Source organism: Anomalospiza imberbis (assembly GCF_031753505.1).
Source record: "Anomalospiza imberbis isolate Cuckoo-Finch-1a 21T00152 chromosome W unlocalized genomic scaffold, ASM3175350v1 scaffold_31, whole genome shotgun sequence".
NCBI lineage: Eukaryota > Metazoa > Chordata > Aves > Passeriformes > Viduidae > Anomalospiza > Anomalospiza imberbis.
The window spans coordinates 6,913,584-6,935,443 of NW_027099315.1; the positions used below are offsets into that span (position 1 = coordinate 6,913,584).

The following is a 21,860-nucleotide window of genomic DNA, read 5'->3' on the forward strand; positions in this document are numbered from 1 at the left end:
TCTAGCCTCTGTTCCGGATGTTTAAGGCAGCATTTCTGGCAACCCAGATGAGACCATGAGGCATCTAGAAAACCCTTCGACCCGGTATTCCGGGGAAGGCCCAGCTGAGGTCCAGAGGTATAAGAGCCAAGAACCCTTGGAACAGAGGCACGTGAGTGACCAAAGAAAGGGATCTTCTGTTTAGCATCTGGGTTAGGTGCTAAGAGGTATTGGTAAATTGTAATTTTGTTCAGGGGAACCCTAGGGTTCTGGGTCGAGCTGTTTTGCTCATTTCCTGCGGGTAAGAAGGAATTCCCTCTTAAAAGCGGAGGTTTAAGTTGTAGAAGGGTTGGCCTGAAGCCAAAGGGTGGTGCAGCTGAGTAGCTTCTGCGCTATGGCTCTGAAGGTTTTGAGTTCTAATCCTGATTTGGATTTGTTTGTTTGTGCCTCTTTGCTTTTTATTTTTGGGCATCGGAATGGGCTGTGTATCCTCTTGTGAATATGATAACAGTAGTATTCCAAGAGATAGCCCTCTAGGGTTAATATTGAAGAAGTGGGCTATTACAGTAGAATCTGTGATGTTTGTATGTCTGAGACGTAACACACGACAGAACTCCCTTTGGTCATCAGCAAACAGCCTCGTTTATTATATCCGGCACCATTTTATAGCCCATTCAAAACTCCCAGGCTGAGACAGCTCATTGGTCTATCTCTGTGCCCCCACACTCTAAACCAATACAATGTCTGCATCTTAGGAGAGCTCCCATTGGCTGTGAGCTTCTGTCAGTCAGCCCAGAGGCTGGTTCATGGAGCTGAGCTGAGCTTCTTATTATAACTTGATTAATACTACTGCAATATCTCACTGTTTTGTCTTTACTAAAAGTTGTGATCTGTTCTCTGTCACCTATTTGCAGGAATCCCTAGCAAACAGGGTGACAGAAAAACAGCATGGTTTTAATTTGCATGACATATATTAGTGAAGGTGCAGTATATTGGTTTAGAGTCTGTAGGTAAGATTTTCTTAGTGTTTAGGTGTCCCGGATTGCAAGGCAAGATGTATTCCATTTGCCATCTGTATGGCAGTTGTCTTCTGTTAAGCGGGCAGTTTTCCTTATCTCTTCCACTACCAATCCTCCCTCCGGCGGGACATCTGCTGATAATGGGCTATTGAATGTCACTGCATGACAGATATGAACTACAGCATCCCATTGTGAGATGCTCCGCCCAGAGGGAGGAACCAAGCATTCCTATCTAGATATAATCTTGAGATTCTGGAACACCAGCACGGCTTCTCTACTGGATTTCCCAGAGGAACATCTGCCTCTTCCACTGGATCTTCAGAGGAAGACTACACCCTTCTACAGGGTCACTGCTCCAACAGAGCCACACCTGACACTCCAGGAATACTGCAGACACAATTCCATTTGGACTGCTATCAACACCCTGACCAACAGGGTGTCAGGTTGTATTCTGACTGTCAGTGTTGTTTTGGTTTACTGCATTGCTTATTTTATCTTTTTATTTTCTTCCCTAATAAAATAACTGCTATTCCTGCTCCCATATTTTTGCCTGAAAGCCCCCCTTAATTTCAAATTTCTAACAATTCGGAGAGAGGGGGTTTACATTTTTCCATTTCAGGGGAGGCTCCTGCCTTCCTTAGGAGACACCTGTCTTTCCAAACCAAGACATTAGGTTACAAGTCATAGTTTATTTTAACAACAACAAGCTACTTAACTCCTAAAACTGTTGAAGAAACTCTAACTACTAGAGAAAACAATTTGTAAACAGAAAGCTGTCTGTAACATGAAAATTAGTTTGTAAACAAAGCTGTAAGTTATATCTTAATTCTGAAGTGAAATTAGAAAATCTTGAAACATTCAACTTCCGTACTGTAATTAAAAAAACCCCTAAGCTTAACAGATAAGTTGTAAGTGAACAGTCCTTATATGAGCTGCTATTTCAAAAGTCCCAGATTTCTATGAGGTAGCTATCAGTTGTTTTGGTTACATGGCTTCATGATGTCTGATGAAGGGACATCGGCTGGTGTCTATGGTTTCCAGCGTTCATTGCAATGCATTTATTTTGGTTTTAGGCAGCTGAATTATCATAGAATCATTGTACTGTTACATGATTCATTGTAAAACATGAGAACATGATATTACTTAAAACTCAAAAGGGGATATGCATTCACCCCAACCTTTTCCCCCCTTTTTCTTTGTGTAGTAAATAAGAATAGGAGTAAAGCATTGGTTTTGAATAGTATTCTAGTGCAAGAAAATTGTGTTAATATGAATAACAGTGTAAGCAATCTACTTTTTTCCTTTTGTTAGGAGTCAGAGATTTTGTAGTTGTAACTGCTTATGAAGTTAGTAAATTAATATTCTGTGTATGTGTTAATGGACTGAGTATGTTAAGATTATTATATTCTTTGAATCTTCAAGTTTAATCTAGAAATAATGCAAGCAGGGCTATTAGGAATATTAAGAGACAAATTATTAATATATATCCTATGACCTCTGATAAACAGCAGCCCATGCCTGAGAGAGGAATGTAATACTTTCTTAATGTGAAAAATGCATATTTTATGATTGGCTTTTTGCAAATATTAAATTGAATACTATATGTATTATGTTATATTGATTAGAAGTGCTGTATTAACATTTTAATAGTATGGCAAATGTAGTTTTGTAGTTAAAATAGAAACTATGTAAGTGGGGTCTTTTTTTTAAAGAATTAAATACTCGCTTCGAGAGAACAATCTCAGAACATCTAAATCTTCCAGAGAAGAGGCATTTATGGTTCTCTTATCAGAAGAAGCTAATTTCTTCAGGCCTTGCTCAGATTCCATGACGCCGTGGGGATTAGAAGGAGTTGACATATTCCAGACAGAGTTTCTTATTTTAAATAGAATGTATGCATAACCATGAAGTATGTATGAATATGCAACAGTGTATGGTTTTTAAGGGGTATTCCTTTGTTCACAAAACATGCTTGTCCTGGCTTAAGTGCCCGAGAGCATCTGGATGTCTGTAAGTCTTTGCTTTTTATTGTCTTGTAATTGTCCTAACTCTAAATTTTTATTACTCTAATTGTATTACTAGTTTTAAAACCATTTTATTATTATTAAACTTTTAAAATTTTAAAAACCAAGTGATTGGCGTTTTTCACACAATAACTTTACTAAAGTCAGCTACTATAGGCTTAACGATTTTGATTTTAATCAATGCAAGTAGTAATGACAGGTATTGTACTATGAACGTTAAGGTATACTTAACAAACAGGTTTACAATTTTGTTATTCTTTTGTGGTACCTTTTCAATAATTTTACCTTCACCATATGTTATCAGTTTATTATAGTTTTTGGAATATGGAACCTTTCCTTTTGTTGAAATACCAGAAAGCAGGGTGTCTGTGAAGTTTTGTTGTGGTTTGATTGGTAGAAGCTTCCTGTCTGGGCTGGAGCTGGCGTTGGCAGGGTTGCAGGCACTTCCTCGGCTTGTTGGGGCTTTGGTTGTAGCTGCCATGGTGCTGTGGCAGTGACAGCTGCATGCCCGGGGTCGGTGCTGGGAACGAGGCTCTGTCTCGTGGTGCTGGATCTTCCTGGTTCTGGTGTGCTTCGGGGTATGGTGTAGTGACAACATCTGGGCACTTGTAGCCATGTCATCTCAGGTTCCACCCCCATGGTGCAGAGGCAGGCAGGCGTGGTTTGAGGAGGCGGGGTGGTGTTCTCTGGGCTTCAGCTTGAGTGCAGGCCTCTGCCCCCTGATGCAGGCTGGATGGGGGGTGCGGGCGACCCCAGCGAGGATTGTGGGAGGGCGGACCCAGTGACCGCATGATGTTTTGGGGCTGTGGGGGCTGCACAGCCTGCCAGAACTATGGTGGTCGCCATCCCACCACCTTCTTGAGGGATGCCAGCGGTCACAGCGTAGGCAGGCTGTGGATGGTCTCTGCTTCCCGGGATTTCCCCACTGTTATGTGTATTTTAGATAATTCGTGCTTGTGAGAAATAGATGTATGAAATATGATATATTGGTAAGAAATATTCCTGTAAGTTTTTTTTAAGCACTCAAGCCAGGGACCGGAAGGTTGCTTCACAGTATTTTGAAACCACAGCTGGCAGCAGGGAGAAAAGGACCTAATTTGCAAACAAATGGACGTGGCCGGTTTGGAGATGGGTGCTTCTCCAAGGTAATCTGAGGAACACCCAGGCGATGAATACTTGATAAATATCTCAGATTGAGATAGCCAGAGCCATCAAGAAGATGCATCTCAATGTTGAGTTCCAGTAACCCTCTGATTGGCATACATTGCTTCCCAGACACAGTTTTGTTCAACTCAGCACAGAGAAAAGGCACTCTATGAATATGTGGGACTTTGAATGGAAAGAAAAGCCTGATCGCTGAAATCCCTGCCTCGAGCAAAATAAACTGTATAAAAAACCGCTTGAGCAGGATGGTCGGTGTGAACATAGGGGACCCTATGCTGTAGTGGTCAAACCTGTGTCTCACCCAGCGCCGATCCCGGGTTTGGCACTGCCCTTTTTTTGATAGTGGCTTTTCGTTGTTATTCTCTAAATTTATATTTGGACCATTTGATACATTTTCTTTAATTAATAAATTGGAGCATTCATTTATAACACCCACCCCCCGGGGCTGTGCTGTTTTCTACAGTCGTTGGGGGGTGCCCTGCCGGCAGCACGTCCCCGTGTGGGCTGGCCTCACATGTCTGCTCGGTGGGAGAACACCCACGCTGCACAGGCTGAGTCATGGTCACAGGTTGTGTCCCCGAAGCAGCGGCACAGTCTGAGCCCCTGCAGTAGCTCTGGGGGGCCGGCATCGGAAACGTTTTCGGGGAGCTGGGATGGGACGCTTCAGCTCCGCATGGGACTTTGGCCTGAGCGCATCCCCACTGCTGGTCGGGACTCTCCGTGGGGGGGGGTGCTGCGGGCGCGGTTTGTGGGCTGAGCCAACCAGCTCTGGGCAGGGGCGGTCCGGGTGTTTCCATGGTGATGAGGGGCATGGCCAGTCCCGGTGGCAGGGGAGCGGTCCCAGGGACAGCACCGAGCTGGAGCTGTGTCATGGTCATGGGCTGTCTGAGCTCCTGCAACAGCTGCACGGGGCAGGCACTGCATGGTATTTTCGGGGTGCCGGCACAGCGCGCCCCAGCATCCCTGGAACCCCGCTGGGACCCCCCCCGGTCTCTCTGCACGGTGGGGCTGCTCCTTGCTGGGGAGCTGATGGGGGATGGCTCTCCCGGGAACAGTGCCGACGTGGGGGGTAGTTCAAAGCAGCTCGGCCACGTGGGACAGCATTGCTGGCCATTGTGTCCTGCCACGAGCTTTGTGTGCTTAGAGAGGTGTCCATCTCCCCCGAAAACTCCTCCAGTGTGTTTTCCGCTCCATACAGTTCAGTATTTAATAGTCTTATTAAATCCAAAACAAACCTCCATGGTTTTAAAGCTCTCATTGCATTTCCCTCCCCCTTCGAGGCTGCTTTTAATATAAAGTGACCAGTTTGTTTCCAGGTATTAAGGTTGTTATAAGTAAAAAAAAATCAAGCCAAATTTAATAATTAATAAAAATAGATTTTTATTACACGACCCAAATTCGGTCCGAGATAGCCACAATCCAATCAAAAAGGTCAGTGCCGAGCCCAGGTGTCGGCTCTGGGTGAGACACAGGTCCGACCGCTACAGCATAGGGTCCCCTATGTTTCACGCCGACCGTCCCGTCCGAGCGGTTTTTATACAGTTTATTCTGCCCAAGGCAGAGTCTCTTTTCTTCCTTTCAGAACTTCACATATTCATGTGGAGTTCTTTCTTTGCGATGAGCTGAACAGAGCTGAACAAAACCATGTCCGGGGAGTGATGAACATCCATGATTGCGTTCCCGGAATCCGGTATTGAGATGTATCTCTCCAATGGCTCCCGATATCTCAATCTTAGATAATTATCACGTATTCATGTATTCATTGTCCGGGTGTTCCTCTGATCATCACCTTGGGGAACGACCCATGTCCTGGCTGGCTACGTTCATTCATTTGCAAATGATGTTCTCCTTCCTCTTGTCCATGGTGGTTTCGACACTGTGATGCAATCCCCGGCACTGACTTGTGCACTTAAAAATCTTTTATAAGAGTGTTTCTCACCAGTATATATATAAGATATATATAACATTTTTATATGCACGAATTATCCCATATACACATAACAAGGTCAAAAGCAGGTTTTTTGATTGTGTTAAATCCATGGGGTTTTGCCCATGTAATTAACCTAAATAACACTTCATCATAGTCTATGTCCCATTCCTTCCAGAAAATTTTCCATACCTGTATTGTGGCTGTGAAAAATGCGTATTTTATGATTGGCTCTTCGCAAATATTAAATTGAATACTATATGTATTATGGAGGGTTATTTTGTAATACTGTATTAATCCTTTTTAAGTAGTGTGTTAATTATAGTTTTAGGTTACAACATAATGTTAAAATAGAAACTATGCAATGTAAGATATTTTTTACTAGCTCAAGAAAGGGATAAGATAATGAAGAAACTCTTCACACAGAGATAACAGCAACACAAAACCTGAAGAGTTACAGCCTCCTTACTAGAAAAGACAAACATTCTTCCACCTTCTCTCCATCTTTATGGAACCACCAGGATTAAGGGGAAGAAGTTGACAAAAACCATAAAAATTCTTAATTTGCAAGAAATTTATGCATCATGTATGAGATATATGAATATGCAACAGGCTATTGCTTTTAAGGGTTATTCCTTTGTTCACAAGGCATGTTTTTGGCAGCTTAGTGCCCAAAAACATTCGGATGTTTTTTGTGTCCAGCACCTTTTTATAGCCCATTCAAAACTCCTGGGTCGAGACAGTTCATTGGTCTATTTCTGTGCCCCCAGACTCTGAACCAATACAATGTCTGAATCTTAGGAGAGCTCCCATTGGCTGTGAGCATCTGTCAGTCAGCCCAGAGGCTGGTTCATGGAGCTGAGCTGGGCTTCTTATTATAACTTGATTAATACTACTGCAACACTGGGCAGCTTTAACCGGAGAAGAGTCTATGATTTTAAAATCTAAACTTATGAGACTGTCAGAGAAGATGTGGCCAAGGTATTGTTATAAATAGGGACAAGCCAATCTGGATTAATAATTAATAATTAAATTTATTTGCGATCGTGTAACAATTTAGAGTTCGAATTTGCCCACAGTCTACAGAGCAGCTCTGGGTGCAAACCGACAGAGTCAGTGCCTCCAAGTTTGCGCACCATTGTATTTCTGCAGAGGGTTTTTATACCTTTTATTCTGCCTTCGGCTATAAGTCATTGTGGCAAGCTGCATATTCATGCAGTCTTCTCTCACAGAGAAGGCATTTTGGCCGCTGATGTCTTCTGAACAGCAGATAATCAGCCAGATGTCCTCTTCCTTGTCTTTCCTCCTGATGTTGAGTCTAGGTCCGCCACCTGCTTGTGATTTGCTTGGATGTGGCCTGATAGCCAGCTTTTCCGCTATTGTTTTCTGATGGCTAGGGCTTTTAAAATGCTAATTAGGTGCCTGGCAACTTGCTTGGCAACTTACAGTAACTCTAAAGCATTTTATGGCTACAGTGTATAACATTTATAACTACAGTTTATTACATGCTCCCCCAACTGCACGAATTATACATATATAACAGTATAAACTAGATAATGGAGAAATATGGCCTAAATTCGAAAGTTTAGACTGAAAATTAATATCTAGCTTAATATTTGGCATACGCAGGGACAGATATTTTGAAGACTTGCAGTATGCCCAGTTTTTTATGGTGGTAGCATGTGAGCAAACCTAGATGAGAAGAAAGAACATAGATTGGTCTTAAAAGGTAAAAAGAAAGAGCTGACCTTCAGTAGTGTGAAAAACACCAATCACTTGTTTTTAGATTTTTTTAAAGTTTAATAATAATAAAATGGTTTTAAAACTAGTAATACAATTAGAGTAATAAAAATTTAGAGTTAGGACAATTACAAGACAATAAAAAGCAAAGACTTACGGATGTCTGGATGCTCTCGGGCACTTAAGCCAGGAACAGCATGTTTTGTGAACAAAGGAATACCCCTTAAAAACCATACACTGTTGCATATTCATACATACTTCATGGTTATGCATACATTCCATTTAATACAAGAAACTGTTGGGTATATGTCAACTGCTTCTTTTAATCCCCACGGCGTCTTCGAGTCTGAGCAAGGCCTGAAGAAATTAGCTTCTTCTGATAAGAAAACCATAAATTCCTCTTCTCTGGAAGTGTCAATTTCTCAGGGTTCTGAAGGTCAGGGTGACCCCAAGATCGTAAAGAGTCTTTTCTCCCTAGCCTGAAGCAGCCAAAGAAGGAGTCTGGAATGTGTCTGTTTGCATTTTCAAGGTTGTTTATTTCTTCTTATCTATAACATTCTTTCTCTGACCTGCCGAGCTCTGGCTAGCAGGGAGGCCATAGCATTCTGCCCTGCCCTGTCAGGCGGTGTTTACCTTTTATACCATAAGTTATGTATAGTCTGTTCATAACAATGTACCAATATCTAACAACTATGTTGGACAGTGTGTCTCTCCCTTAAACCAATAGAAAAGTGTCACCATCACACCGAGACATGGAGGACAAGATGAATGAGAAGAAGGCTAGGACATGCCCAAATTACTCCATCTTGACCCCCTCAATTATATTCTAAAAATCCCCAAATTCTACTTTTTTACCCTGTGTTAATCTAAATACCACACTACTCAAAACCTTGTGGCTTGTAATTCCTCATACAAAATTGACAGCTTTTTCCACAGGCTAAAATCGAAGCCACAGATGTTTTTGACTTGATTCCAGGGTCTCCGAGACCCCTTCCAAGGTCTCGAGACAGCCAAGGCAGCCAGAGGGATGTCCTGGATTCTGACATGGAAGATTTAGGTGTTCTGTGACTTATCTCAAAGTGAGTATCTCATTCCTTTAAAAAACCCCCCACATACATAGTTTCTATTTTAAATACTAAAGCTTCATTTTAACTACAAAACTACATTTACCATACTATTAAAATGTTAATACAGAAGAACTAATCAATATAACACAATACATATAGTAAATATCTGCGTAGAGCCATTTAATATGCATTTTTTACAAGTAGCAAATATAACAACTCAGAAGAGGTAGAGATAGACCTGATTGCACCAGCCATGAGGGTGGGTGCGGGCTGGGGCCGGGACCCAGCCCTTCTTCAACCACCACCTCCATCACCGCCGTGAAAAGGGGCCGGGGGAGGTGAAGCTCGGGCAGGGCCCGGTCAGTAAAGGATCAAATCAGTAACATCCTATCCTTCCCTTTTGAGGTTGTTGCCCTCCGGGTGCCTTAGTATCGGTTAAGCTCCTTTGTAAAGGGGGATCAGTATTCGGCTGCCAATAATTGGAGCATTTTAGCATTATTCCACTCAGAGGGGGCCTGGTTCTTTCCCTTCTGCCTCGCCCGCCGACTCAGGTGCTTCAAGCCGCGGGATAGACCATCTTCTTGGCAGCAACGGTACTCTCCAGTACACCCAGCCTCGTGCTCCAGCCTGACTTTATACTGTTCCCAATTTTTATCTCTCACTTGGATTGGATTGCACAGAATCCTTTTCACTTCTATCCGACAGCACCTTTTTATGATTTGGGCAACAAAGGGAGCGGGCTCGTTGGGATGAAAGCAAAAGTTTTTTGGATGCACCCCTTTTGAGTATATCTCCCACGTCTCGGTTTCAAATCGTATCCACTCCCTGGCCAATTCCCCTAGCTGAAGCGTTACCTCTGTCAGTTTCCTGTCTGCCTGATAGCACTCTTTACAGACTCCAATAGGGGTCTTCCCTTCTGGCAGTGGACCCACCACCATTCTTGGCAAACTTTACAGATGAAGCATACAAAAGGATAACATTTACAACATGGTTTCTCACAAATAACTGTATAATCTTTAACGAGAGGATAAGTATATCCTGTATGATTTCCTGTGTGGTTAATCTGTATTACTGGTATTGAGTTCATCAGTCTTTCTTCAGAGTCACCTTAGTGTCCCCTGGCTGGCGGGTTATCCTCCAATTATCATCTGGAGTAATCGGTCCTTTCACTCGACTTGTATGAGTCCACCCTTTTCCCGCAGTTTGTATCGCAGTCTCTGTGGTAAGCAAAATGACATACGGACCTTCCCAATGGGGTGTCAAGGAGTTCTCTTTCCATGATCTTATAAATACTTTGTCTCCTGGCTTAATTTTATGTATTGCCAAGTCTAATGGTGGTCGTTGGACCAGGAGTCCCTTTTCTCTTAATTATTTTCTTCTGTTCATAATTTGTGTAAGGTAATTATTAATTTGTGAATTTTCTATACAGGGATGATCCACAGGGGCTTCCAGATCATGCGACATGCCATATAACATTTCAAAGGGAGAAATTCCTACATCCGTCCGAGGTTGAGTGCGGATATTTAATAGAGCTAGGGGTAAACATTTCACCCATGACATCTTAGTTTCTATCATTAGCTTAGTTAATTGTTTCTTAATTTCTCCATTCATTCGCTCTACTCTTCCCGAACTCTGTGGGTGCCAGGGAGTGTGGTACTTCCATTGAGTACCTAAGGCAGCAAAGACTTCCTTTGCTACCTTAGAGGCGAAGTGAGGACCACGGTCTGAGTCTATTACTTCTATTAATCCGTACCTAGGAATCACTTCTTCTAACAAAGATTTCACTACTGCCTGGGTGGTCGCTCGGGCTGTGGGAAACGCTTCTACATAATGGGTCAAGTGGTCTACCATTACTAATAGGAGTTTATACCTTCCTACCTTCAGTAATTCGGTAAAGTTCACTTGTACACGTGAAAAGGGTCTTCGAGCTAATTCTCTCCCTCCCATTACTCTCTCCCTGTGCTGTTGTTTATTCACCCTCTGGCAGGTTAAACATTGCTGTGTCACTTGTTTAGCCAAATTATATACCCCAATGCACATTTACTTGATGGCAAACTGATCAATTAGTGCCTGAGTTCCCCAATGGGTTTTATTATGTATTGCTTGCAATATTCTTAAAGCCATTGCCTTTGGAAGCACTTCTCGGCCATCTGGTAGTATCCATTTACCTTCCTCTTTTTCCCGCACCCCCATTTGGTCTAACCTTTCTTTTTCTTGTGTGGTAAATGTTAAAATATATTTTGCACCATGAAACCAGCAATGCTTTTTCTTAAGATTTTCACAAGCACATCGTATGGAGTCTACTCCATGCATCTTCCAGCATGCCCAACAAGGTGCTGTTTCTAGGTCTTGCCCGCAGGTGGGGCAGTCTTCCCTTTTCGTATGTACTGGTTTGTATGTTAGTGTCAACAGTGCTGCCCTTTTTGCTTCTTGATCTGCTAAGTTGTTTCCCCTTATTGTAGTTCCCATCCCTGTCTGATGCCCTTGTATATGCACCACTGCTATTCTCTTTGGATACCGCAGGGCCTGCAGGATCTCTTTTATTAGCTCCACGTGAATCAACCCTTTCCCTTGTGAATTTATTAACCCCCTTTCTTCCCAAATTTTCCCAAAGGTATGCACTATTCCATAGGCATACTTAGAGTCTGTATAAATAGTTCCTTCTTTCCCTTTTAGTAAGTTTAATGCTCTGAGTACTGCATACAGCTCGCATGCCTGGGCAGACCAACTAGGACTCAAGGGACTCGATTCTACCACCTCCAAGGTTTTCCCGTTTACTATGGCATATCCAGATTTTCTTTTCCCTTCTACAACTCGAGATGATCCGTCCACAAATAACTGGTCTCCGAGCTCCAGTTCTTCTTCTTCTAGATCTAATCGAATCTTAGTCTGTTCTTCTATTTGTTGAATGCAATCATGAACAAGTTCAGGGGCAAGTTCCCCATATAGAAATTGAGCGGGATTCTGTAAGTTAGTAGTCTCTATTTTTAACTTAGGAGATGATATCAAGATACCCTCATACTTTAGGAGTCCAGCATCTGTAATCCATTTTTCTGCTTTTTGTTGTAACACCCCTCTTATATTATGGGGGGACATGACTCTCAGTTCTCCCCCAAAGGTGATTTTAGCTGTTTCCTCCACTAAGAGAGCTGCTGCCACTATTACTTATAGACAGGTAGGCCATCCTCGACTGACTGGGTCTAAAAGTTTGGATAAGTAAGCTACAGGTTTTTTACTTTCAGCCCAGTCTTGTGCCAGGACTCCGTGTGCCGTACCCTCGCTTACATCAACAAACAAGAAAAAGGGTCTTTTGAGGTCTGGGAGGCTGAGGACAGGGGCATTTACTAATTCGGTTTTGAGGGCTTTCAATAGCTCTTCATCCTCTGGGGACCATTTCAACAACCCATCTTTAGTCAGCTTATCATAAAGGAATTTGACTTTCCCACTAAAATTTTCTATCCATTGCCTGCAATATCCTAGAAGTCCCAATAATTGTCTTACTTGCCTTTTGGTTTTTGGAGGCTGAAGGGAAAGGATCCCCTGGACTCTTTCGGGGTCCAGTCTCTTGGTTCCTTTAGTCAGTCTGTGCCCTAAATACTTTACCTCTTCTTCTACAAATTGTAGTTTAGATTTTGATACTTTCAACCCCTTCAAGCTAAGAAAATTTAGCAACTTGATACTCTCCTGTCTTACTGCTTCTTCTTCTGTCCCTGCAATTAGCAAATCATCTACATACTGTACTAGAGTTGTTCTTTCCCCCAATGTATAATCCTTCAGGATTTGTTCTAAGGCTTGTCCAAACAAATTAGGGGACTCAGTAAATCCTTGAGGGACCACGGTCCACCTCAGTTGTTGTTTCCTGTAGGTGTCCAGATCTTCCCATTCGAAGGCAAAATAATCTCTACAATTTTCCTTGAGGGGGCAAGCCCAAAAGGCATCCTTCAGATCTATTACACTATACCACTGATTTTCGGGGCCCAGTTGGCTTAAAAGTGTATAGGGGTTGGCAACCACAGGGAATCTTTCGATAGTTCTCTTATTTATTTCTCTCAGATCATGCACTAATCGGTAACTGCCATTGGGTTTCTTTACTGGTAAAATGGGGGTGTTAAAGGGGGACATACAAGGTTCAAGCAGCCCCTGCTTTAAAAGCCAATCTATCTCTGGCTTTAATCCCCGTCTCCCTTCGTTAGACAAGGGATACTGTTTGATCCTCACGGGGATCTCGGGATTCCTAATGGTTACCTCAAAAGGTTCAATATCCAACCTTCCCACTGTGTCAGGGGTATACCAAACTTCAGGATTTATTTTTGCTTCATCAGTAGCCCTTAAGGGGCACAACTTGACACTCAGTTTATTTTCTGTTATGTCTACCCTAATTCCTAATTCTATCATTAAATCCCGTCCCAAAAGGTTGTAATCCGCTTCTGGAACCAATAGAAATGAGCCAATTCCTACCTTAGAGTGAGTTTCAAGAAAAACATCTTTTATTACAGGTACTCCAAAGGGCTCTCCCTTAGCCCCAACTACCTGCACCGTGTCAGATGATATTCTGCACCCTCGGGGGAGGGTTTGGACAGTTGATCTCTCTGCCCCCAAGTCCACAAGGAACTCATATTCTTGTTGCTGGGGACCTAACTTAATTTTTACCAGGGGCTCGGTTCTTTCCTTTGTCCCCAGCAAATAGAGCCCCTGACACCCCTAGTCCTCATGGAATTGTTTCTCATCAGCTATCCTTTGTCGACATTCCCGTTTCATATGACCTCTCCTCCCACAGTAAAAACAAGTAACTCCCCTCCCTTCCTTCAATATTCTCATTCCGTCTCGGGATTTGCCTGTCTCCTCGCGTAGCCGCTCCCCTTTGGGTCGGGAATGGGGCAGTTTTCTGTCCTTCTCGGACCACAGCTACCATCATCCTGAATTGTTTCTTATGGGTCTCGTCCTCTCTCCTCACATAAACCTTTTGTGCCTCTCGCAATAATTCGTCCAGGCCTCTTCCTTGCCAGTCCTCCAACTTTTCCAGCTTTTTCCTAATGTCTACCCATGAGTTTGCCACGAACTGGGTCTTTAGTAGGGCCTCCCCCACTGAAGTGTCGGGGTCTACTCCTGAGTATAATTGAAAGGTCTTCCTCAGTCTTTCTCACCACTCTGTGGGGTCCTCATCTTTTTTCTGTTGTTCACGGAAAGCCTGTTGGATATTCTGTCCTCGAGGGACAGCTTTCTGTATCCCCTGTATAATGATGTTTCGTAAATCTGCCATGTGAGCTCTATGTTGAGGGTCCTGATTATTCTAGTCAGGACGTTGCATGGGCCACTTGGTGTCAGCAAGGGGGCCTTGTTGATTCTCATCATCTCATATTCTCATTCCCATATTCCCTGATCATTCTCCTCTCTTCTGAAGTAAATAAGGTACCTAAAATGGATTGTATCTCATCCCATGTATAAATATTGGGGCCTAAGAATTGATCCAGCATCTCAGCAACCCCAAGGGAGTCCTCTAAAAGGTGCCCCATCTCCTTCTTGAATTCTCTTACATCTCCCGAGTTTAAGGGCACAGACACATATCCGACCCCTAGAATCTGGGCGGGTTGTCCCGGTTGGCCTGCGTTAGGATTAGGAACCATGCCCATCCCTGCCTCCCGAAGTGGGAATAATCCCATCTCCTTCCGCCTCTTTCTGACCTGACTTCTGGTTATCCGCTGGTTGCCTCCTTTGGGCTTGATATTCTGGGCCTCTCCCTCCGAGTCATCTGGTATCGGGGCGGACGGTTCAGGAGTGGGTAAGGGTGGGTAAAGGTTTAGGGGAGGGGAGTGAGGGAGAGAAGGAGGTGGGGGAGGTGGTGGAGGGGGTGGCAGTATGTAGGGTGGAGGAGTGGAGTCAGGTAGGTCTGAATCCTCTTTTGATCTTTTCTTCTTCTCCCTAGTACTGAGTGCGAATAGTCTAGTGTGGGTCTCTCTGACTATCCAAAGGGAGGCATATTCACTCTCTTCTAGGTTAAAGAGTTCTTTAGAATTTACATAAATATTTAAAGCCTGGCATATCCAGTCTTTGAATAAACCAAAAACTGGCCAGTACAGGTGATCTCCCCTTATTTGCTTCCCCCCCCAAACTTCCATACAGTAATGTATCATTTTTACCTTATCTTTTCCTTTCCAAGAAGGGAAGGCATCCCAATGATTGATCATTAATCCTAAGGAGCTATCTGGAGGGATTTGGGGAAGTTTTACAGGGGTTCCCCCACCCATGGGACCAGAGGGATTGCTTTTCCTCTGTCCCATCTTCTGGAGTGTCCTCACACACACACCTCAACGCTTCCCCCAATTCGTGGCCCAGCCCATTGCCGGGTGTGGGAATCGCACTGCTATGAGGCCCACACTCGCCTCGTCTCACGGAGATGTCTCACTCGTCACACTCCAGGATCCCAACCCCGACCGAGCCATTCCCTGTTTCTTTTAAGCAGGGGCCTTAGAAGTCCCGAGGGACTGCTGAGATATACTTACACAATCCTGTGTCTTCGCCCGGAATTTCGTGCACAAAGATTAAGGGGTTGCTGGCTATTCTTTGCTTGCCATTGAATTTGGGTTCGTCGGTAAGGGTTTCGGAAGAAAAATTCCTATGCGGGGCTCGTTGCTAAAGCAGCAGCCAGGGCGCCTCTCCGTAAGGAGTTTCCAGCAGATGGCCTTTATCCGAGTCTCGGCACCAAAATTGTTATAACTTCGGGTAAATAATTCGTCCGATCCTTTAGAGGTTGATTAGAAAATTTATTGATTACAGCAAGGGGACGGGGCCTGGCGAGCTTCCCGGGCCAGGCAGGACGGGGCCCGGGGCGTGTTACCTTCTTGCCAGCCGGGAAAGAAAAGGAAGTTCCCGGGTTTTTTTGTCTTTAACATGTGTCTTTCACAGAGGCATGTCCAGCTTCTCAGTGGTTCAACAGACTGTCAGTTACACAAAAAGCTTTGCATCACTTCCATAAATTTCCTCCCATTCCAAACCACGACAACTGAAAACACAAAAGGTTTAACTGTGGCTATCTTCCCATCAGGCCCTGTTATTTGCACTAAGTGTTGGCTTTCTGCGATTTCCACCCACACCACACCAGGGAGTACCTGAGTCGTTAATGGCCAATCACTGTGCCACTGGTTTCTTGGAGTCCTGTTGAAATTATGTGCCTGCCTTTCAGAGTAACTTTGCATTGGCATGTGGGACGCTGAGATGTAATACCTCATGTCCAAAAAATCTGCGGAACCCCTGTAGAACAAAACATCCCCCCCCTACATTCTGCTATCAGGGGTGCAGATAGGGGTGCTGCTGGAAAAAGTATAAGTTGGGCTATATGGCTCCCAGATGGGACTACACAGGGCGGATGGAGGCTCCATGTCATTATCTTTATTTCCTCCCCCGTGTCGGAGTCAATAGCCCCAGGGAGATCAAACAACCCTGTTATCAAGGTGGAAGATCTGCCTATAATCAAAGCATGCATACGCTGTCCTGGTGGTCCAAAAACTCCTGTGGGAAGTAAATAAACAGATGAATCAAGTAACATTACTGTGATATTGTTTGATATGTCCAGTCTGGTGCTCCCTGGTGTGGCTGCATGTAAGTCAGTGATGGTTGTCTGGTGGGCGGGGGCAGGGCCCACTGGAAGTTGACAGTTGCTCATGGTTGCTCCATCAGCTGTGGGATTTGTGTCGTCACACGGTGCTGTTCCGCGCTCCAGGATGAGTTTCCCTGTAAAGGCTGGCCATTCTGGTGAAACTTAGAGCAGCATAGATTAGCAAAGTGAGGGCCTTTCCAACAGCGAGGGCATATACCTGGGCTGCTTTGGTTTTTTTTTTTTTTTAGCAGTCTCTTTTAATGTATCCAGATTCCCCACAGCCAAAACAAACCAGCTGTTTCCCAGGAGTTGATTTCAGGGCAGCAAAAGCATCCACTATACCTTGCCCCACGGCTTGATACGTGATTGCCATGGTATGTTGTAATGTCCCCAAGCGGTTGCACACTTGTATCATCTGAAGTAAAGTGGGTTCAGGTTCAGAGGGCAGAGCTTTCAAAAGGCGTTTACAGTCCTCATTAGCATTTTCTTATGGACAATTTGAGGAGTATAATGTCTGTGGCCTGAACACTATCTATTTGTCTCTCCAGTTTGTTTTAATCTGTCCATAAACTGCATATAGGGCTCTTATGGACCTTGTTCAATATTTATGAAGGACTGTTGTGGGGTTTTGGCATCAGGAACTTTAAGAAATGCCAGGTGAGCTGCCTCTGAGATACCCTCTAGGGTTTCTCTCAGTAAGGCAGCTTAGCCATTAGGATCAGTATGCGCCCCCTTCCCTACAAGGTAGTCAATAGTTAAGGCAGCCAGGGCTTGGTTTGCATGCCCTACATACGTTGTAATTGAATTGTCCAGTCCTTTTTTCCATTGCACCATAAATATTGCATATTGTGGGGGAGTGAGGAATCCCGGTCTTATGTTGGACCCCCCATTCTTGCAGGAAGTTACTGAACACTCTGGAAGTATAAGCCGGACCGTTGTCAGTTTTAATTGTGGCTGAGACCCCCAAGGTTGCAAACGCATGTATCAGATGTTTCCTTACGTCTGCAGCCCTCTCACCTATGTGGGCTGAGGCAAAAACTGCCCCCGAGAAGGTGTCCACGGTTACATGGACATTTCTGAGTTTCCCAAATTCGGGGACCTTTGTGACATCCATTTGCCATACCTCACAACTGCGGAGACCTCTGGGATTCACACTTGCTCCTAGTGTTGGTAAAGCTGTCTCCTGACAGTTGGGGCATGAGGCCACAATTTCCCTGGCTTGGTCATGCCGCAGATGGAACTGGCGTACCAGACCCACAGAATTTTGATGGAACTGCTGATGGCTGAGCTTGGCCTGCTCGACTATGTTCAGCTGGCCCCCTAGCTGTACTGGAGCTGCCAAGGCATCTGCTCTGTGGTTCCCCTCAGCGATAAAGCCTGGGAGATCCATGTGTGATTTCACATGTACCACATAAAAGGGATGCTCACGGTGAGAAACCAGGTGTACTAACTTTGCGAGCAAACCGAAGATGACCTGGTTTGGGACCTCCTTTAAGACTGCATGTTCTGCTCTTGATACTGCTCCTGCGACATATGCTGAGTCTGTTACCAGATTAAAAGGTTGGCTAAATCTTTCAAAAGCCCTTACCACTGCATCCAACTCAGCTACTTGTGGGGAACCTTCCACTATCTTAACATCTGTTTCCCACAGCTGAGTTTCGGGGTCCTTCCAAGTCACCACTGAATTGTGGGACTTCCCTGACCCGTTTGTAAACACTGTCATGGCTCTGAGTGGTTTTTTACTTTGTACTTGTTTTGGCAACAATTTGAACTCAGTGTTGAACAAATGATGACCAGGATGTCCAATCTGAATTTGGCCTGAGTAGCTATCTAGAGGGAACTGCAGATTTTCATTGTGTCTTAAGAGGTGTTCAAAGGTCTCTTTGGTCATCTTTCCTGTAGATGTTTTGATGGGAAGGTGGACACATGTGAAATCACAGCCTGCTAACACTTGCAGACAAGCCCTGGCCCACATGATGAGCTGCGCCATCAGCTCCTGTGAACTGGTGATGCTCTTGGACTGCCTGTGGCCAAGGAACACCCACTCTATTATTAAGAGGGGATCCCGTTGACCCTTGTCCCACTGAAATAACATCCCGTAGAGATGGGGTAACTCACCTAGAATAATGAAGTGGAAAGGCAGCCCTGGTTGACAACAATGGGCCTGCCTGCTTGCGATGGTGGCCTGGACCTTCTTGAGTGCTGCTCTGGCCTCCTGGGTCAGGGCTTTCGGGGAACCAAAATCTTCATCCCCCTCCCTTTCTGTTAACAAGTCAAAAAGGGGGGATAGATCCTTCGTGGTGTGCCCCAGCCATGGCCTGATCCAATTTAAGGATCCACACAGGCGCTAGAGGGCATTTAACGTCTTTGGGTTGTTATCTATTTGAATTTGTTGAGGCCTAACTGTCCTGTTGTTAATTTCTAGGCCCAGATACTTCCAGGGTGGCAGCAACTGTACCTTTTCCTTTTGCAACTCAAATCTGGCCACCGACAAAGCCTTAATAGTGTCGTCTAGTGCTTCTTGTAGGACTTTGCTGTCAGGGGCACAAATTAACACATCATCCATGTAGTGATAGAAAATACAGGATGTCCACTTGGCACGCATTGGGGACAGAACCCTGGCAACATACCACTGGCATATAGTTTGGGGAACATTTGAGACCCTGTGGTAGTACCATCCAGTGGTAGCGTTTCATCGGGGCTTCTCTGTTGATGGAAGGCACAGAGAAGGCAAAGCGAGGAGCGTCGTCCGGGTGGAGAGAAATTTGGAAAAAACAATCCTTTATGTCCATCACAGCCAGATTGTAATTTTGGGGTAGCATAGATGGAGATGGCATACCCGGTTGGAGGAAGCCCATGTCCTCAATAACATCATTGACCCTTCTCAGGTCGTGGAGGAGTTGCCACCTGTCCTTTCCCGGTTTTTTAATCACAAACACCAGTGAGTTCCAGGGGCTGTTTGTCTCTACAATGTGGCCTTTTGCCAATTCCTCCTCTACGAGCTTTGTGAGTGCCTGCAATTTCTGTTTACTCAGCGGTCACTGCTCCACCCAGATTGGTCTATCTGTGAGCCACTTTAGTTTCTGTGTGGGGCACTCCTCAGTGGCCACCCCTAAAAATGTTGGGGGGCCAGAAATTCCAATTTGGCTCCCCACTGGGACATGGCGTCTCTCCCCCATAAGGTAAATTTGCTGTCGATCACGAACGGACGTACTGAGGCTAGCAGTCCGTTCGGACCCTTAATTTGCACTATGTTTTTGGACTGTTTTGCAGTTTGAAGCCCGCCTAGTCCTAAGACTGGCGTTGCCACACTTTGCAGTTCCCATTGTGACGGCCACTTGTGCGGTGGAATGACTGTCACGTCTGCTCCTGTGTCCATCATCCCCTGAAGATGTATTGAATGCCCCTCGCACTGAAGTCCACACCATACGAGGGGTTTTTCCTCTCCCAACTTCCCAGCATAAAAGACTGAGAGTTCCAGATCATTACACAGAGCACGAGGAATAGGAATTGCCTGTGCAATAACCTGGCCCTTCGGTAGGAAGGGGGGGGGGGGGTGGACACAGCGTGCCATGAGATAGAAGAGCCTCGGATTAAGCGTGGAAATTACTGGAGGAACTTCTATCTCCAGTGGTGTGTGTTTTGTGTCCCCAACAACGAGGTACCTACAATTCAAGAGATCTTCTCTCCATCTGGTTTCACAGCAGCAGATGTGCAACAGAAGCTCTGCATCTGCTATAAAGAACTGCCAGTCCTGAGAACGGAAATGGACAGGGTTAGTGAGTTGAAGCCGATAAGGCTCCCTTTTATCTGTTATCGAGAGACAGCCACTCACAGATGGAACTATATGATGAATCATGGCCCCTCTTGCGGCCCTGTGACTTGCCTCATTTTTGTCTGCAGGCGAGGCAAGTCCGTGCTCCCCCTTTAGTTTTTTTGAAAGGTGGGGCTCCCCTCCCCCCCCCGACCCACTGCCCCTGGTGGCACACTCCCTAAAAATGGACATTGATCTAGAAAATGTCCTTCTCAATGACAGTGGAAACACCGGTGCTTGGATGGAAACTGCCTTGGAACTGAGTTTTTTGAAGGCACAGCAGCCGAGGTGACCACGTTGTCTCTGGGCTTTTCTGGGATCTCTTCTATCTTGAGCTGTGTTTTAGCGTTCATGGATGCTACTTCTGGGACAAACTTGTCCTGGAGTTCTGATCCCTCCACATGCCTCTCCACTGTCGCCCTGACCCAATCTGCGAAATCTGCAAAAGGCTCAGAAACCTGTTCCTGCTCCCCCTCCCCCCCCCCCCCCCCGCCGGATCCCCGGTGACCGTGGGAACGCGGAGGCGGGGCGCAGGGGACAGGATGCGGGCTGTCCCATTCCTGAGACAGTGGGGCAGAGACGACAGAGCCCTCCCTGGTGGGAGAGGGCAGGGCCGATAACACGGCCGTGAGAACATGCAAAGGACAGGAGGGAACGCCCATACGAGGAGGAACAGGGGGAGGGGGAGCAACCTGATCTCTCGGAGGGGTGGCACCCACGCCCACAGGGAAGCAGGAGGGGTTTGGGGCTATGGTGGGAAAGGGAACAATGGGAAGAAAGGGGTTGTGGGACGAAGAAGCACCCACAGGCATTTGCCCTCCATTTTGTGAAGACAAAGCCGCCGCAGTTCCCCGCCGCGTGCGTGGCGGGGCTTCTCCAGGTGAACAAAGGAAGGAGTTTAGGGAAGCAGAACTGCGCTGGGTTGCGCCAAAACCGGGATTTTCAACTGGGAAAAAGGGATTGGAATGAGGGTTAGGGGTCAGAACCTCCGTGGCGTGGCCAGTGCGGCTGAGACGAGGGTGCCTGGGGGACCTGGGGGAGCTGGGAGCATGCTCCGCGTTCTGGAGGCAACCTTGCACCTTTAAATGGTGGCTTGCTACCCCCTGCCCACCCGGACTGGGGGAAGAAGGGGAAGGAGAGGTGGGTAAGGGAACGGGTTTAGGATGAACAGGGATTTCATTCGGCTGCCGCTTTTCCCCCCCCCCCCGGTTCATGTCTCGCGTACTTTCTGTTCTAACCACTTCCCAAATCAACAAAAACTGCTTAATAAAGCTATCTTTGACAGAGGAATCCCTGCGCTTGATTCCCTCAGTCAATTTCATGCCCACATGCTTCCAAAATTGCTTATTTCTAACATCTTCTGCTGAAACGCCCAGGAAAGTGAAAAATAAGCACCGAACGAAATTCTTAACTGATCTTTTGGGGACACCACCACCCTTCACCTTTAGGATTTGCTTAACTTGGGTATAAAATTCTCTCTGGTGGGTGGTTAACATGACTCCCATGTTACCAGCCCACGTGATCCCACCCTC

At 45.4% G+C, this 21,860-nt stretch overlaps 2 long non-coding RNA genes across 2 annotated transcripts in view; one reads left to right on the plus strand and one right to left on the minus strand.

Annotated features, from left to right (window-relative positions):
- Positions 1-21,860, plus strand: part of LOC137465577 (uncharacterized) — a 419,327-nt gene that overhangs the window by 334,569 nt on the left and 62,898 nt on the right. The gene's annotated exons all lie outside the window — the stretch shown is intronic.
- The window catches only part of LOC137465576 (uncharacterized), a 234,580-nt gene continuing 213,921 nt past the window's right edge, over positions 1,202-21,860 (minus strand). Inside the window, exon 2 of the long non-coding RNA XR_010994709.1 lies at positions 1,202-1,521. This is a non-coding gene — a long non-coding RNA (uncharacterized lncRNA). The remainder of the gene's footprint in view (positions 1,522-21,860) is intronic.